Source organism: Pan paniscus, chromosome 3, assembly GCF_029289425.2.
Source record: "Pan paniscus chromosome 3, NHGRI_mPanPan1-v2.0_pri, whole genome shotgun sequence".
Classification (NCBI taxonomy): Eukaryota; Metazoa; Chordata; class Mammalia; order Primates; family Hominidae; genus Pan; species Pan paniscus.
The window spans coordinates 107,403,693-107,423,085 of NC_073252.2; the positions used below are offsets into that span (position 1 = coordinate 107,403,693).

Below are 19,393 nucleotides of genomic sequence, written 5' to 3' on the forward strand. Positions count from 1 at the left end.
GTGCGCGCGCGCTCCGAGCACGACGTCCCTCCCCCGACCCCCTCCCGGCGCCCGGCGTCCGGCCTGCCGCTCCCGCTGCTGCGCGCCCCCCTTCCGAAGGCAAAGCAGGAGCCCGCCTTATTATCATAATGTATTCACCTTGGCCCAGCCCGCGGGCCGGCCCAGGGAACCCCCAAGGGAGGCGGGAAGCTTGGGTGGGAGCGGGGCAGGAGGTCTGTTATTAGCATAATGCATGCAAATAGCTGGAGCGGCCACCGTGATTGGAGAGGAGCCTGGCGACCCCTCCCCCTGCGCGGAGTAACTTCAGCGTCTCCGAAGGCCACCTCTCTGGCCTGGGCCAGGGGCCGAAGCGGGGTCGGCTGCGCAAGAGGCGGCAACTTTGGCTTATACTGACTCAGCCCAGCGCCCCCTTTTTATCCCACTTAAAAATGGAGAAATGGCCTCCGGGAGGAAGATGTGAAGCGGTACGCTCTATCTCTACTGATCTTCACTCAAAAGCAGCCGCAGGAGCTGTTGCTATCTCGCTGTGGTGCAGCGCTTTTCCCTCCTCCCTCACTTTCCCACATGCCCGGAGGCAAAGTGTCTGGCCGACGTCTGAGGTACATTTCCCCACTTCCCTTCTCTTCCCACTGCAACCCTCAGATTGTCCAACGACGGGAAGTTTTCTTTCCCCTCCCCCAGTTTCCTTGTCTTGACAGCACTGAGTCTCCTCCCAGCTCTGTATTCCTAGTCTGTACTAGGGTGCTAATGTGTTTTCCTGATTCCCTGTTTTGCGGGATTGGAAAAGGGAGTGTTGAGGTATACACATTTCTCAGGATTTAGGAAAGGAATGAAGAATGAAGTCAGTTTTTCCTTTTACCTGACTCTTAATGCTGTTCTCTCTGGATCAAATTACAAGGTCTCTAATGGGATTTTGGAAAGTTGGTAACAAGTAGCATTTGACATCTAATTGACTTTGGGGAAAACAGAAATCCCACCTCTTATTCCAAAGAGTTCCTTCTTATCTCCCTATAAAAAAAAACCATATATTTTTCCTATTCTCCTTAATTAAGCTAACCTGAAGTCGTTGCTTACTATTGTAAACAATCAACAAAATACTTCACTAAGTTGGTCTTTCACATGTGTAAACGGATATTGCTAGGTGTGAAGCAAGGTAAGGAAATAACAGCATTAGAGGAAGAAAGAGACTAACATTGGAGGAAAACTCAATGAATTTGGCTATAAAGTCAAAACCATAATTCATTTGTATTACACAGTGGTTCTCAAAGGATGGTCCTAGACCAATAACATCAGCATCACCTGAGAACTTGGACATTAAAATTCTAGGTTCCTACCACGGATCTGAATCAGAAACTGCTACTACCACTACTGAAATAATAATTTTAAAAAAACAGCAATCTGTGTTTTAACAAGCCCTCCAAATGATTTTGATATATACTACTAAAGTTTGAGAACCACTGGTATAATACTTTCCAAAATATTTTCAAATACTTTTTGTATTTGAACCTCATAACCCTGCGATGTGAGGATTTACTGTTCCTCTTTTAAATATAAACAACGTTTTTAAATAAATTTTAAAACAAAGAGATAAATTTCAAGTCACATTTAATTGTGATTAAACATGTTTCCAATAACAGGACCCAAATAATGGGTACAAATATTTTAATGTACCAACTCTTTCTGTAACCTCTAACTGTTCCTTAGTCTCATTTGCAGGCTTTTCCTCTTTCATTTCTCTGAAAGTTGGTGCTCCTTGGGTCTCTGTCTATTCCATCTTCTCTTCTCTGTATACTCTCTCCAGTAGAGTTCCCATTACACTGATGAGTCATAAATTCATATCAAAAGCCCAAACCTCTCTCCTGAACCTCAGATCCATATAGCCAGTTGCCTCTTTGTCATCTCCGTTTGGATGTCTTACTCTCATTTCCAATGTAACCTGCAGCTTACCTCCAAATTCTGTCTGCTTCCTCTGTTTCCCATCTCAGCCAATGGAGTTGCCATCCATCCAGTCTCCCCAAGCCAAAATACCCAGTAGCCGGCCCTGACTTCTCCCTTGCCCTCCTCTCCTCATCTATTTAGTCCTTCAATACTTCTGGTTGTCCTTAGGACAAAGATCTTACATCTTTCAACCCCCACAACAAAGCCCCCTGTCTACCATCTCACCAGCCTCATTGCTCATTCTTCATCTCAAACTCTCCACATCAGTTTCTCTGAAGTATGGAGACAATGAGAATAAAGAGCTTTTTCTTTTGGACAACATACCACTCTTAAAATTTCAGTAGAAAAGCCATTTTCTGTCTTGACTGATGCCTACAGTAGGTTACACATTTAATTTGGATGATGCAATGTTCTTATAGCATGCTTTGTGTAAATTGGCCATGAGAAGGTACATTAACAACTCTGGCAAGCCTTCAGCACTATTAGATCTTAGTAGAGAGATAGAGTTGGAATTTTGTGGCTTTGAGATCTTTATCCAGAGGATTAGATTTGCTTTATGTCTTTGGTGGGCACAATACCTCAGAAATGTACCAGCCATTAGCGCTAAGATTTCAAAACCTGGTAGACTGTCTGCATCAAGCACAGAGAACGTGTGGATCAACAAAGCTCTGAGGATTTGAACGCATGCTGTTCTGTAGATTGATCAAAGCATAGTTATTTTGGTTCCCATGTGGAGGCTTCCAAAAAAGTAAAAATAGTACTAAAAATGCTATAGTCTAGCTGACTCCAATTTGCCTGACTAATATCAATGGTATTAATAGTAAAATGCAAACAGCTGGCTATAGGACAGGTATGCAGTGGGAAGAATAATGGACACCCAAAGATGTCCATGTCCTAATCTCCAAAACAGTGAATGTGTTACCTTGCATGCTGAAACAGATTGGCAGATATGATTCAGTTAAAGATCTGGAAGTGGAGAGATTTTCTTCAGTTATGTTGGTGGGCCCAGCGTAGCACAAGGGACCTTCTAAGTGGGAGGCAGGGTCTCAGAGTGAGAGGCAATGTAACAACAAAAGCAGAGGTGAGAGTGATGTGAATACTGGTGTAGAAGATGGAAGGGAGTCACAAATCAAGGAATATAAGCAACTTCCAGAAGTTGCAAAAGATGAGGAACAAGTTCTCCTCTACAGCCTAGAGAAAGAACACAGCCCTGCCAACACCTTGATTTTAGGACCTCTGGCTATCAGAACTATAATTAATGTTTGTATTGTTTTAAACCACTAATTTGTGATAATTTGTTACAAGAGCAAAGGAAACCAATATCATCGCAATCACAGGAAATCAATGTTCATCTGCTACAGCATAAGTGATATTGGAACCACCATAATGCCCTATAACTCAAGCAGGCCCTGTAGTAACAAAGCCCTGTCTGTCAAATGTTTATACATTTCTATTTCATTGATATGCCCACTGGGAAAGGATCAGAGAGATATGCCCTCTCTCATGTCATGTAAAATTAGGATGCCCTTTATGAAGGCATATTAAACTGAATAAAATAATTTGTTTCCTTGATTCCTCCCATTAATGCAACTCAAAAACAATAAATCATCCAAGCTGTACAGTCACTGTCATCTCTCCTCCCTACTAATGCTAGCCTAGCCAGGATCCTGACCCAGGACTCAGCATTGCTACTGTTTGTTTTGTTTATTTATTTATTTATTTATTTATTTATTTATTTATTTATTTTGAGAGTGCATCTCACTCTGTTGCCCAGGCTGGAGTCCAGTGGCATGGTCATGGCTCACTCCAGCCTGGACCACCTGGATTCAAATGATCCTCCCACCTCAGCCTCCTGGGTAGCTGGGACCACAGGTAATCACCAGGCTAATTTTTTATTTTTTGTAGAGATAGGGTCTCACTGTTTTGTCCAGGCTGGCCTCGAACTCCTGGACTCAAGTGATCCTCCTGCCTTGGCTTTCCAAAGTGGTGGGATTACAGGCATAAGCCACTGCACCCAGCCCACCACTAGTACTATTGTTACCAATCTCCATGCCAGAAAAAATGAAATAAAGACTAATGACAGAGAGGCACATCAGGAAGTTTAAGAAAGAAAGCACCTGGAGAAAGAGCAAGAAAAGATAAAGCAGAAAATTGAGACAGAAGAAAGGAGCTTTTTAAGTGGGTAAAAGTGTTCATTTTTAAAAAAGAAAAAGACATAATCCACTCCTGTATACCTCTAAGAGGCTAATCTTTAAAGGAGATAAAGCATAGAAGTGAGGAACTAACGTATATTAAAATTTCTGATGGTTTATGTGTATTTAGAAAGATTATCTGCCCGAAGTAAACAGCTGAGATAATCATGGTATGCTCTTTTTAGATATTAACTACATTGCAAAAAAAAATTTAGTTTCATTAGAAAATATATTTTAGCACCATTAGTTTTTGAGGCTTGGGTTTTTATAACCACAATTTTAACCTAAGTTCACCAACAAAGCTATCAAGCAGAAGCGAATGTATGAAGAGATTTGTGGCCATCTTTTTTTTTTTTTTTTGACACTGAGTTTCACTCCTGTTGCCCAGGGTGGAATGCAATGGCATGATCTTGGCTCACTGCAACCTCTGCCCCCCGGGTTCAAGCAATTCTCCTGCCTCAGCCTCCTGAGTAGCTGGGATTACAAGGCATGCGCCACCACACCCAGCTAATTTTGTATTTTTAGTAGAGGCAGGGGTTTCTCCATGTTGGTCAGGTTGTCTCAAACTCCCGACCTCAGGTGATCCACCCACCTCAGCCTCCCAAAGTGCTGGGATTACAGGCGTGAGCCACCACGCCCAGCCTGTGGCCATCTTTATATACCCACAACCACCTGTTACGTCCACTAAGTACCTTAATAAAGAAAATGGGAGAATACACTGTGTATAGTATTAAGCATGTTATTTTATATTCTTCAGATGGGAACGTGAGCTCATGGAAACATCTTTTAAGAAGACAAAGTTTCCTAAAGGGAATGGAGTAGGCAGCAAAGAGTTAAGTGAACTGAAACTTAAAAGATGCAGTTCTCCCACAGCCAGGCAAATTTCAATAAATCATAAACAAATTATAAATATCTTTAGGAGCAGAAGAGCAGAAAAGAAGGATTTGACTCTTAGTGACAGGCTGAAAAATTCTTTTTCAAACAGATCAAGGAACTGATCCCATTTATACAAGCCTGGTTAAGCAAGGGGCTTACAACTGTATGAATGCAATAATCTGGATAATACAAGCCCTCGAAAATATCAATCCTCTGTGCAGAGTCAGTTTTATGTTTGTTGTTTGTTCTTGTTTTGTTTTATTTGGAAGGAGGAGGTATTTTTTTTCTTCAAATCTTAAATAACAAGTTAATAGCCCCACTTAATGGGTTCTTCCCCAAAAGTCACCAATTATATTGCTAACTCAAACAAGAGGCAACTTTTCATTGAACTTCCAAATCAACTTTTTCTTATAATGCTACATACACTGAACATGTTCATATCATTGAGTCAGCTCGTGATTAAGAACACAGAACCCAAGGCCAGTCTGCCTGCATTCATTATCCAGCTCTGTCATTTAATAGCTGTGGGACATTGGGTAAATTACTTCACTTTTCTATGCCTCATTTTTCTGGGCCATATATAAAACAAGAATGATAATACTTAACCATTAGGATCTTTTGCTGGAGTGGTTTGTGAAGGCATTACAATGCCTGGTAGATATTAAGTGCAATATACATTTACCTCTTGTTGATGCTATTGTTATTATTTAAATAATATATATTTAAAGTGATTGATGCTATTTAAAGTGTCAGTTTATTGACCCATAGACACTGAAAGGCAAGAACAATGTATACAATTATGCTATGGGGCAACGGTATATCCTAATCCTGATTTCAGTCCTAGTTCAGTTTACAAGTATAAAATAGCATCAGGGCAGCATTTCAGCTACTGGATGATTTGGAAAAGTCCCTACAACAGGCAACCATTAATGTATTTGATATCATTTTAGATTAGTTTTGCCTGTTTTAGAGCTTCATATGAATGGAAGCATACAGTATATAGTCTTGTTATTTGTTTTTGGGGGGGTTTTGGGGGGTTTTTGTTTTGTTTGAGACAGGGTCTCACTCTGTCTCCCAGGCTGGAGTGCAGTGACATGATCATAGCTCACCGTAGTCTTAAACTCCTGGGCTCATGTGATCCTCCCACCTCAGCCTCCTGAGTAGTAGTTAGAACTACAGGCAGGTGCCACCATGCCCAGCTAACTTCTTTTTTAGAGATGGGGTCTCACTATGTTGCCCAGGCTGGTATTAAACTCCTGGGCTCAAGTGATCCTCCCACCTCAGCTTCTCAAATTTTTGGCATTACAGATATGAGCCACTGTGCCCAGCCATAGATATTCTTATGTGCTTGGCTTCTTTTGCTCAACATGTTTTTGAGATTTGTCTATAGTGTTATATTTTGTTCATTTTTATTGTGACATAATATTCCACTGTTAGAATACACCATGACTTGTTCATCTGTTCATTTGGTGGGTATTTAAATTGTGTCCATTTTTTGCTATATAAATAAAACTGCTATGAATACTTATAAATAAGTTTTTATTTTGTGTATTTCAAAAACAGAGAAAACAATTTCATTTCACTTAGAGATGATGATTAACTAAGACACTTTTTATAAAGAACAGAAAAGAGAATGTGATTCTATCAGATAGTAAAATATATTATAAAGGTATAGTAATTAACACAGTTTAGTATTGCTTCAGAGACAGAAATTAAACCAAAGAAGTAGAATAAAGCCCCACATATATATAAGTACTTAAAATGAGAATGAAATAACACTGCAGAGGGGTAAGGAAAAGGTGAACTTTTCAATCAATTTAGCTATATATTCACACAGAAAAAAATGAAATTAAATTTTTCTCCATAGAATTCACAAAAGTTAAAGGGAGGTGGTTTATAAACCTAAATATAAAGGGTGATAATATGAGGGATCTTCAAAAAGTTCATTGGAGATGCATGTTATGAAAAAACTATGCATGGATTTCAAAATATTTTGCACCAAAATAAACTCATACTAGTTTGTTAGACCATATCCTAATAGGATCTAGTTTGAGGCATTAAGGATAAAACGTCAGTTTGAAAAAAGTCCGCATCAGAATAACAGGAGTTCTCCTAAAATTGAAGCAAGTAAAGATACCAAATTTATGGAATTTATGGTGAAGCTAGGTGGAAGGATCGTGAAATCATTGATGTTTTACAAAAAACTTAACGAGACAGTGTCCACAAAGAAATCAGCAATTTGCAAATGGATAACTCATTTTAAGAAGGGACAAGATGGTTTTGAAAATAAAGGTCCAATTTATCATCACAAATACTTCAATTTGTGAGTGTAAACCAAAAATTCTAAGTCCCCCATCCAACTGCATGGACCCCTCCTCTCAGCCAAGGGCATTCTAAGGTAAACCTGAAACACTAGTTCAGGCTATCCTGGGAATGGGTGGTCGGACATGCCTCATTATACCTTTCTTCCATTAAAATTCAGGCACAGCTGACCAGCATTAACATTAAAATGAGACCGTAAGACTGACAGAACAGTCTTTTTATAGCAAGAAGATACCAACATGACAGATAGCAAGGCCTGTTAGAAACCAAAGTATTTTACCCCAAAATATGTTTCTTTGCCATTTCTTGAAACAGCCCTGCAAAGTTGTCTCTTGTGGGGCAAATCTACATTTTGTGTAGAGAATCCCCTTCCCTTTTCAGGCATTTTTCCTGATCCAGGAAAGAATCAACTGGGAGTCTGGCACTTTTTTAAGTCTGGAAAGAAACATTTGCAACCTGTTCTCTCTGAAGCCTACTGCCTGGAGGCTTCATCTGCATAATGGAAACCTTGGTCATCACAACCCCTTATCTTAGCCCAGGCATTCCTTTCTATTGATTCTAGGTCTTTAGACAGTAATTTAACTCTTTCAACCAATTGGCAGTCAGAAAATCATTGAATTCACCTATGACCTGGAAGCCCCTGCTTTGAGTTGTCCCACCTTTTCAGACCAAACCAATGTACATCTTACACGTATTGATTGATGTCTTACGTCTCCCTAAAGTGTATAAATCTAAGCTGTAGCCTGATCATCTCAGGCACATGTTCTTAGGACTCCTTGGGAATGTGCCCCAGGCTATTAGTCGCTCTTATTTGGTGCAGAATCAAACTCTTCTTATATTTTACAGAGTTTGACTCTTTTCATTGACATGAGAAAAAAATTAATTGTGTTCATCCCCTAATTGAAAAGGACCAACAATTAAGAACAGAGACAATAGCCAACATCATAGACATTGCGATTGATTTGGCTTACACAATCTGACGGTAAAATTAAAGTTGAGAAAATTTTCCACTCAGTGAGTGCCAAAACCACTGCACCCAGATTAGCTGCCAACAGTAGCAAAGCTTTCAATGAAAATGTTAAACAAGTGGGATCAAGATCCTGAAGCATTTCTTTGAAGAACTGTAACAGGAGATGAAACATGGCTTTACCAGTATGCTCCTGAAGACAAAGCACAATCAAAGCAATGGCTACCAAGAGGTGGATGTGGTCCAGTCAAAGCAAAAGCAGCCCAGTCAAAAGCAAAGGTCATGGCAACAATTTTTAGGGATGCTCAAGGCATTTTGCTTGTTGACTTTCTGGAGGGCCAAAGAATTATAATATCTGCTTATTATGAGAATGTTTTGAGAAACTTAGCCAAAGCTTTAGCAGAAAGATGCCCAGGAAAGCTTCACCAGAGAGTTCTGCACCATGGCAATGCTCCCGTTTATTCTTTTCTCATTTAACAAGGGCAAATTGGGAAGAGTTTCTACAGTCCTGATTTGTCTCCTTCTGACTTCTCTTTGTTTCCTAATCTTTAAAAAATCTTTAAGGGACACTCATTTTTCTTTAGGTAATAATGTTAAAAAAGACTGCATTGACATGGTTAAATTCCCAAGACCCTCAGTTCTTTAGGAATGCACTAAAGAAAGGTCTGGATGATTGATGACAAAAGTGTCTAGAACTTGATGGAGCTTAATTTGAGAAATAAAGTTTATATTTTTTATTTTTACCTTTTAATTCCATTTTTCTGTGAACTTTTGGAAGATCCCTTGCATAAAGCATTTAAAAGATAATAAAGGAAAATGTAGTCATGACCTTGGATTGAGGCAGGGTTTTCTAAATAATACACGTAAAGAGCTAGCCACAGAAGAAATGATTGATAAATTGGAATATATTAAATCAAGATCTTCTGTTTATTAAAAAAACTTAAAATGATTGAAATACAAGACAAAGAATGAGAAAAGATATTTGCAAAATATAGAAATGAGAAAAGACTATTATCTAGAATATATAAGAATTCTTGCAAATCAATGCGAAAAGGCATCAGACAACCTAATAAAAAAAAATAGCAAAAGCTTAAATAAGCACTTTTATAAGTGAAAAATAAAAAACAGCCAATAAACATTTTTAACTTTTATTTTAAGTTCAGGGGTACATGTGCAGGTTTGTTACATAGGTAAACTATGTCACAGGAGTTTATTGTAAAGATTATTTCATCACCCAGGTATTAAGCCTAATATCCATTAGTATTTTTCCAAATCCTCTCCTCCATCCCACCCTCCACCCTCTAGTAGGCCTCAATGTGTGTTGTTCCCCACTATATGTCCTATACTCTCATTATTTAGCTCCCAGTTATGAGTGAGAACAGGCAGCATTTGATTTTTTGTTCCCATGTTAGTTTACTAAGGTTAGGCATCCAACTCCATCCATGTCCCTGCAAAGGACATGATCTCATTCTTTTTTGTGGCTGAATAGTATTCCATGGTGTATTTGTATCATGTTTTCTTTATCCAGTCTATCATTGATGGGCATTTAAGTTGATTCCATGTCTTTTCTATTGTGAATAGTGCTGCAATTAACATACACATGAATTTTTTTATAATAGAACAATTTATATTTCTGTAGTTATATACCCAGTAATGGGATTACTCGGTCAAATGGTATTTCTGTCTTTAGGTGTTTGAGGAATCACCACACTGTCTCCCACAATGGTTGAACTAATTTACACTCCCAACAACAGTGTATTAATGTTCCTTTTTCTCCACAACCTTGGCTGTGATAGCCACAGGAGATAGACAAATTTCTAGGCAGACAGGATGGGTCCTTGGTGAAACTCAACCTTCAAGCCAAAGACAGTCTAAAGCCTGAAAACTGAGCTACTAATTCAGGATAGAAGCCACAGATCTGAGTGAGAACTTCCATCCCCACCTTATCCACTGTCTCTCAATAGGTTCTTTCTGAATGATGCCTTTTAACCAATTGAATGGTGTCTTTTCCAAGCCCACCCGTATACCAATCAGCACACGTTCCCCTATTCTAAGCCCATAAAAACCCTGGACTCAGCCTCACTGATGGCAATCTACTTTTGGGTCCCCTCTTGCTGAGGGCTTTCTTTCTGTCACTCAATAAAATTCAACTCTGCCTTACTCACTCTCCAATGTCCATGTACCTCACTCCTCTTGGTCATTAGACAAGAACTCAGAACTCACCAAACTGCAGGAGTGAAAGAGCAGTAACGCTCCCTCCCACTCACTGAACTACGGGAGTAAAGAAGTTGATTGGTGCCACTCTCTCCCTCTCGCCAAACTACAGGAGTGAAGAAGCCACTGGGAGCCACTCCCTCTCACTCACCGAACTATGGGAGTAAAGAAGCTGCAACATTTCTGGAGGCTCGTCCAGGTCTTCAGAAGGGTGAGTAAGAGCAGACCTGTGACCCTTTACTTTCATTTCTGAGGATTCTCATCCTCACTTTTTTTTTCGAAAACAGATAAAACACCAAGTCTCTGTTAGACAGTTAAGGGTGAATAGACCAACTGCCAATCTACAAGACTCAGAGGACAGACTTGCTCGGGAGGACATTGTCAGTCCCCCTTCATCCTTGGGTGTTGGGAATGTTGGCCTTGTTCCAATCCAGTTTCCTTTCATGGAAGTCTAGCCACTACGTAGGTTGGAATAAAGTCCTGAACAACTGAAGGTATCTGGCCAAGGCACACTTTGGTGTTACCTGAAGACTCCTGGACCAGCTCCAATCCCCCACAGCCCATTCAGGTGCCAGGCCAAGGCTTTCAGTCCTTCCTATCTAATTTTCTTTCTTTCAAGAGTGTCCTGACTGCTATCCCCTATTTATAGACAATGTTACCGGTGATTTTGCAATGAAAAGAGATACTATTACTGGATAGAATGAGGACTTGGCTTAGTCATCAGGAGTGTAATCCAGAACAATGTTGCTTCTGTCTATTCTTAGAAATAGAGGGATGTAACAATTAAGAGAGTTTTCTTTCCCCTGTTGAAGAAACTCATTACCACAGAACAAGAGGCAATTTCCCCCAGCCACCTTCCCTCCTCTGCATTTAAATTGCTTTTTTCCACCCTGTCAGAGTCAACATAATCCTGCGAATACAAGGAGCTTTTCCATGCAAGGGATTAATGTTTTCCTTTTGGGAGGCATCTTATTAGGCCAGGTCCCCAATTCCCAGGATTCCCTTTCTTTCCTTTGTTTGAGGAGGATCTGGTTCCACACCTTCACCTTAGTATTACTCCATTGTATTTTCCAAGCTTCGATTTGGAGCCATATAAAGAAAACTAGATTTGAGGGACCAAGAGGCAGTCAACAGCAAAAGGCTAGGGCACAGCACAGGTAAGAATGACTATCCCTGCCAATTAGGCCTTCCCACTTCATGGGTGGAGGTGATGTTCATATCCATGATGTAGACACCACCAGCCCATCCATGGCACCAGTACTAGGTGCTGAGATTCAGGGGGTGACTCAAATTCAAGAGGATAGAGAAGAGTCTAAAGGATACCTTTTCTCCCCTCTCTCTTTTCAGATGGGTAACAAACTATTTTCAGCCTGCACTCCTCTAGAGTGCATCCTGAATCACTGGGAATCCTTTGACCTGCAGATTCTGAAGAGAAAATGCTGTATATTCCTTTGCACAACGGCTTGGCCAGGTTATAAACAGCAGGATGGAGAAGCCTGGCCTCTGGAGGGAAGTATCAACTTTAATGCTAACCTGCAGCTGGACCGTTTCTGTAAACATGGAGGCAAATGGTCTGAGGTCCCATACATGCAGGTTTTCTTTGCCTTGCAGGATAATCTGGACCTTTGCTGATATTGTAGGATAGATCCAGCCTGCCTAGCAGTCATCTCAGGAGAGGCTGCAAAGGACAGTCCCAGGGAAGTAAACCCCAGGGAAGTAAACTCCAGGGAAGTAAACCCCAGAGGTGCCTCCAGCAGGGGGATCAGACCCCTCTAGTCCTACTCCTGGTCCATCATGTCCTCCCTATCCAGGTTCTCTCTCAAGCTTGTCCTCTCCTAGGAATCCTCGTTTCAGGCAGGTCCCAGCCTCACTCATGGCCCTACAAGAGATGCCTTGTGAATATGGCCCCATTAAGGTATAGACGTGTTTACTCATGTCTTTTTTCTACAGGACTTAAGACAAATTAGGGGGGATCTTGGTAAGTTTTCAGATGACCCTGAAGGGTATACAGAGGCTTTCCAGAATTTAAACCAAGTATTTGAACTCTCCTGGAAGGATGTTATGTTACTTTTGAATCAAACTTTGACTACCACTGAGAAGCAAACAGCCCTGCAAGCAGCAGAGAAGTTTGTGGATGAGCTTTGTATCTCATACAGTGCCAAGAAAGGGAGAGGATATGCAAGAAAAAGACAGAAAAATCTATTGGCCACCCTGCAGGCTTACAAACCCCAGAATCCCAAAGATGCACCTGTTAACTGCGACAAATGTGGCAAACCAGGGAACATTAAAAAGGACTGCCCAGGCAGCATGAGGAAGCCAGCTCGACCCTGTCCAATCTGTGGTGGGGACCACTGGAGGGTGGACTGTCCCCAGAGATGCAGGTCACTGGGTCCAAAGCCAGTCTCACAAGTGTCTAACAGGATTGATGGGCCCCAGGGCTCCTGTCCCTGGCTCTGACAGCTCAGACTGCCATTACCATCCAGGAGCCCTGAATGATTCTGGAGGTCAAAGGGAGGAAGGTGAACTTCTTCCTGGATAGCAGAGCAGCCATTTCTACTCTCCTCTCCAATCCAGGCCTCCCTTCTTCCCTTAGCATGACCATAAAGGGTGTCTCAGGAAAGCTTTTAACCTGATATTTTTCCAACCCCTTAGTTGTAGTTGGGGAGACCTCGTGTTTACTCATGTCTTTGTAATCATGCCCGAAAGCCCAATTCCTCTGTGAGGCAGGGATATTTTAGCTTATATGTGAACCACCATCCTTATGGCTCCAGGACACACTCCTTGCCTCCCCCTGGTGGAGACTGATATCAATCCAGAAATTTGGGCAATTCAAGGGAAAATTGGCTGAGCCACAACCACCATACTGATCTGGATCCACCTTAAGGATCCCACCTCCTTCCCTGACCAGAAAAAATATCCCCTAAAACTAGAAGCTAGGAAAGGGCTAGAAGCCATCATTGATAACTTCAGGATGCAGGCCCTCCTCAAACCCTGCAACAGCCCTTCTAGTGCCCCAATATTGGGAGTACAGAAACACAATGGGGAATGGAGACTGTTCCAGGACTTCTGCCTCATTCATGAGGCTGTGGTTCCAATTCATCCAGTGTTTCCCAATCCCTATACCTTCATAACTCAAATACCTGAGGAAACTAAATGGTTCACAGTCCTGCACCTAAAGGACACATTTTTTTGCAAATTGCTACATCCTGACTCCCAATATTTGTTTGCATTCAAGGGTCTCTCCAACTAGACCACCCGGTTAACCTGGATGGTGCTACTCCGAGGATTCTGGGGTAGTCCTCGTCTGTTTGGACAGGCATTCTCAAAAGATCTCTCTGGGTTCCTTCATCCTTGGGTTAAAGTTTTACAAAATGTAGATGACATTCTCCTTTGTGCCCCAACTGAGGAAATCTCTCAGGAAGACACTAAGCCTCTTCTTAATTTTCTAGCTAACAGAGGATATGAGGTCTCAAAATCTAAGGCTCAGCTCTGTCAGACTTCAGTGAAGTGCTTAGGTCTAGTCTTGTCAGAGGGGACCAGGGCACTGGGTGAAGAAAGGATTAACCCTGTCTCCTCCTTTCCCTTCCCCCAAACCCTCAAACAACTGAGGGGATTCTTGGGCATGACAGGATTCTGCAGATTATGGATACCTGGGTACAATGAGATAGCTCATCCCTTGTATCACCTAATAAACTCAGGCAGCCAAGATCACTCCCGAATTTGGGAACCAGAGGCCAGAAGGGCCTTTGAACAATTGAAATAAGCCTTGCTTGGGGCACCAGCCCTTAGTCTTCCCATAGGGAAGTTGTTCAATCTTTATGTATCAAAAAGGAAGGAAATGGCCTTGGGAGTTCTAACCCAGGCCTGAGGTCCAGCCCAGCAGCCTGTAGGCTACCTAAGCAAGGAGCTTGATTTGGTAGCTAAAGGATGGCCAGCCTGCCTCCAGGCAGTTGCTAGTGCCAGAGGCTGCTAAGTTAACCATGGAGAATAATAACATAATGTGGCAGGACTGCTGTCTTCTAAGGGGAGTCTCTAGCTAATAGACAACTGCCTCCTCAAATATCAGGCTCTGCTATTGGAGGGATCTACAGTTCAGTTAAGGACCTGTCTTGGGGCCAGGCGCGATGCTCACGCCTGTAATCCCAGCACTTTGGGAGGCTGAGGCGGGCAGATCGCAAGGTCAGGAGACGGAGACCATCCTGGATAACACGATGAAACCCTGTCTTTACTAAAAACACAAAAAATTAGCCAGGCGCTGTGGCGGGCGCCTGTAGTCCCAGCTACCTGGGAGGCTGAGGCAGGAGAATGGCTTGAACCCAGGAGGCGGAGCTTGCAGTGAGCCAAGATCGCCCCACTGCACTCCAGACTGGGAGAGAGAGCGAGACTCCGTCTCAAAAAAAAAAAAAAAAAAAAAAAAAAAAAAAAAAAAAAGAACCTGTCTTGGCTAACACGTGAAACCACGTCTCTACTAAAAATACAAAAAATTAGCCAGGCGTGATGGCGGGTGCCTATAGTCCCAGTGACTTGAGAGGCTGAAGCAGGAGAATGGCGTGAACCCGGGAGGCGGAGCTTGCAGTGAGCCGAGACCGCACTACTGCACTCCAGCCTGGGCGACAGAGCAAGACTCCGTCAAAAAAAAAAAAAAAAAAAAAGAACCTGTCCCTGTCTAAAACCAGCCACCTTCCTCCCAGAGGAACCTGAGGAGACTGAACATGACTGCAAACAGATAGCAGTGCAAACCTATGCAGCCAGAGAGGCCCTCAAGGAAATCTCCTTAGAGAACCCAGACTGGACTCTCTTTATGGATGGAAGTTCTTTTGTAGAACAAGGGATCCATGAAGCAGGGTATGCAGTAGTCACCTTGAATGACACTATTGAGAGTGCACCTCTCTTCGGGCACAATTTCTCAACAGCTGAGCTTGAGGGTGCTTGAATTAAGCAGAAGGAAAGCAGTTGGCATTTATACTGATTATAAGCATGCTTTTCTAGTCCTTCATGCTCATCCCACTATCTGGAAAGAGAGACTTTCTCACAGCTAATGGGTTTGCCATTAAATACTATCAATAAATTAATAGACTATTATCCTCAGTTTTCCTTTCATGGGAGGTGGCAGTAATACATTGTAAAGGCCACCACAGGGGATGGATGAAAGAGCTGAGGGAAATAAACCGGCAGACCAAGCAGCTAAATCAGCAATGAGAGGGTCCCAGATTTCTGATCCACTTGAAGCCCCTCTGATCTAGGAGGGCTCTGTAACAGAAATAAAAACCTCAATATTCTCCTGCAGAAACAGAATGGGCCACCTCTTGGGGATACACCTTTTAGCCCTTAGAGTGGCTACAATAAGAGGATGGCAAACTTCATCTACCAGCTTCTAGCCAATGAAAAGTTCTTAAAATTCTTCACCAAGCCTTCCACCTGGGAAAGGATAAAACCTATTAATTGGCCCAAAGGTCGTTCTCAGGTAAAAATCTGCTAAAATGACCAAACAGCTCATTAATGCTTGTGAGACTTGCCTTAAAAATAATCCCCTCAATTGATGGCCTCTCCCCACAAGAACCCAAAGAATGGGAGGCCACCCAGGAAAAGACTAGTATATAGATTTCACCCATATGCCAAAGATAAGGGGCATCCAGTACCTCCTGGTTTGGGTAGATACCTTCACTAACTGGGTAGAAGCATTTCCATGTTGAACAGAGAAACCCAATGAGGTAATAAAAGTACCAATTGATGAGACAATTCCTCACTTCGGATGCCCTAAGTACCTCCAGAGTGATAATGGCCCCTCGTTCAAGGCAGCTGTCACCCAGGGGGTCTCAGAGGCACTAGGCATACAATACCATCTTCATCGTGCTTAGAGACCACAATCCTTGGGAAAAGAAGAAAAGACAAATGATATTATCAAAAGGCACCTCAGAAAACTGTCTCAGGAGACCCATCTCCCCTGGATTACTCTTCTTCCTATTGCCCTGCTATGTGTTAGAAACACCCCTTTGAAACTGGGCTTAAGTCCCTTCAAAATGATATATGGACAGCATTTTCTCACCAATTATTTATTGCTAGACCAAGAAACTTCTTATTTGATTAAACATGTAACTTCTTTGGCCCATTTCCAACAGGAACTGAAACAACTATTGGAGGCCCAATCCCGTGAACTAGAGGGTCACCTTTATTCAACCCAGGGGACCTAGTACTGGTAAAGGCTCTTCCTTCTCTTTTTCCCTCTCTAGGCCTGGATTGGGAGGGAACTTAGACTGCACCTCTTTCTACTCTTTCAGCAGTAAAGGTCACTGGAATAGATTCTTGGATTCATATACTCAAGTAAAGGCATGGGGAACTGACAGAATGACTTCTGTTGACCCAGAAGAGCACCCGAAGTACCAATGTGAAGAGAGACCTTGAGCTGATGATCAGAAAAGATAAGTATCAATAATTAACCTTCCATGGATATCGTCTTTATAGTCTTGCTTATACTTGTTCTTCTTGCCTTTGTTCTTTTCCTCACCATAAGGCATATTTGCCAAGGATCCCTTAATTCTGAACACCCATGAGATTATCTACTCTCCTAAACTGCTATCTCTTCTAAAATGTAACTGCCCTCCCCTATACAAGATTTTATTTATTTCACAAGGGTGAAACAGCTCTGGTCACAACATTGTTTTCAGAATGACTAGTCTATTTTACTTCTTGTTTCTGTTATCTCTCACATTGGCATGGATTTTTCCCTTTTAGCTCCTCTTTGTATAATCTCATAATTGGTCCATGAATACTTAACCTTCTTGTAAAATTTGTTTCTTCTCACCTAGAGGCCATCGAATGATAAATGGTCATGCAAATGGAGCCTTGAATGATGGCCTCCTTTTTACCAGGGACCCTTAAATAGGCCTCTGAGAGAGATCCAACTGCCATTTTCCCAAAACAATGCCCCCTGTCAGCATGAAGCTGGTAGAGTAGTCATTATCCCTATCCTAATGGCAGCTAGATATACCTCTTCAGAGGGGGAATTGATAGGGACAGGAGACAGACAAATTCCTGGGCAGATAGGGACAGGTCCCTGGTGAAACTTGACCTTCAGGCCAAGGACAGTCTAATGCCTAAAAACCAAGCTACCAGTTTTGGATAGAATCCATGGACCTGAGTGAGAACTTCCATCCCCATCTTACCCACTCTCTCTCGATGAGTTCTTTCTGAATGATGCCTTTTAACAAATCGAATGGTGCCTTTTCCAAGCCCACCCATAAGCAATAAGCACATATTCCCCCATTCTAACCCCATAAAAACCCTGGACTCAGCCTCACAGATGGCAACCCACTTTCAGGTTCTCTTTGCTGCTGAGAACTTTCTTTCTGTTGCTCAATAAAATTCTACTCTGTCTTATTCACTGTCCAGTGTCTGTGTACCTAATTCCACTTGGTCATGAGACAAGAACCTGGAACTCGCCAAACTGCAGGAGTGAAAGAGCTGTAACACTCCCTTCTCCTCACTGAACTACAGGAATGAAGAAGCCACTGGGTGTCACTCCCTTCTGCTCGCTGAACTATGGGACTAAAGAAGCTGCAACATCAGCATCTGTTATTTTTTGACTTTTTAGTAATAGCCATTCTGACTGGTGTGAGATGGTATCTCATTGTGGTTTTGATTTGCATTTCTGTAATGATAAGTGATGTTGAGATTTTTTTCATATGATTGTTGGTCACATAGATGTCTTCTTTTGAAAAGTCCCTGTTCATGTCCTTTGCCCACTTTTTAATGGGGTTGTTTGGACAATAAACGTTCTTAAATGTGCTCAACCCTATAAGTAATAAGAAAAAATGCACATTGAAACACCATATGATACCACTGTTCACCTACCACAATGGCTAAAATGAAAGAAATAATAACAAATTTAAACAAGAATATGGAGCAACTGGAAATCACACACTGCTGGTTGTAATGTAAATTTGCACAAGCACTTCAGAAAACTGTCACTATCTGTAAAACTGAACATATGTAAACCCTTTATGGAAGGACCTTGAAGAGAGTAATAGAAAAAGTCTGAAAGCCTAGAAAACTGTGTTAATAGATGCCTGTATTAGTCCACTTTAAAAGTGCTATAAAGAGCTACCTGAGACTGGGTAATTTATAAAGAAAAGAGGTTTAATTGACAAGAAGGCAAAGGGGAAGCAAGGCACATCTTACATAGCAGCAGAGGAGAGAGAAAGAGGAAGTGCTACACTTTAAAACTATCAGATCTCATGAGAACTCTCTTGCTATCATGAGAACAGCATGGGGAAAACCGCTGCCATGATTCAGTCACCTCCCACCAGGTCCTTCCCTAATATGTGGGGATTACAGTTCGAGATGAGATTTGAGTGGGAACACAGAACCAAACCATATCATACTGAGAGGTGAAGCCAGCTGGGCTTCTGGGTAGGGTGGGGACTTGGAGAACTTTTCTGTCTAGCTAAAGGATTGTAAACACACCAATCAGTGCTCTGTGTCTAGCTAAAGTTTGTAAACGCACCAATGAGCACTCTGTAAAATGGACCAATCAGTGCTCTGTAAAATGGACCAGCAGGTGCTGTAAAGACACATGCACACATATGTTTATTGTGGCACTATTCACAATAGCAAAGACTTGGAACCAACCCAAATGTCCATCAGTGATAGACTGGATTAAGAAAATGTGGCACATATACACCATGGAATACTATGCAGCCATAAAAAAGGATGAGTTCATGTCCTTTATAGGGACATGGATGAAGCTGGAAACCATCATTCTGAGCAAACTATCGCAAGGACAAAAAACCAAACACTGCATGTTCTCGCTCATAGGTGGGAATTGAACAATGAGAACACTTGGACACAGGATGGGGAACATCATGCACCGGGGCCTGTTGTGGGG

At 41.9% G+C, this 19,393-nt stretch overlaps 1 long non-coding RNA gene across 1 annotated transcript; it reads left to right on the top strand.

The window, feature by feature from the left end:
* The first annotated feature begins 158 nt into the window (after positions 1-158).
* On the top strand, positions 159-19,137 carry LOC130541450 (uncharacterized). Its single transcript, XR_008955515.2, has 3 exons — positions 159-599; positions 10,622-10,720; positions 11,857-19,137. It is a non-coding gene; the product is annotated as an uncharacterized LOC130541450 (long non-coding RNA).
* The last annotated feature ends 256 nt before the right edge of the window (positions 19,138-19,393 follow it).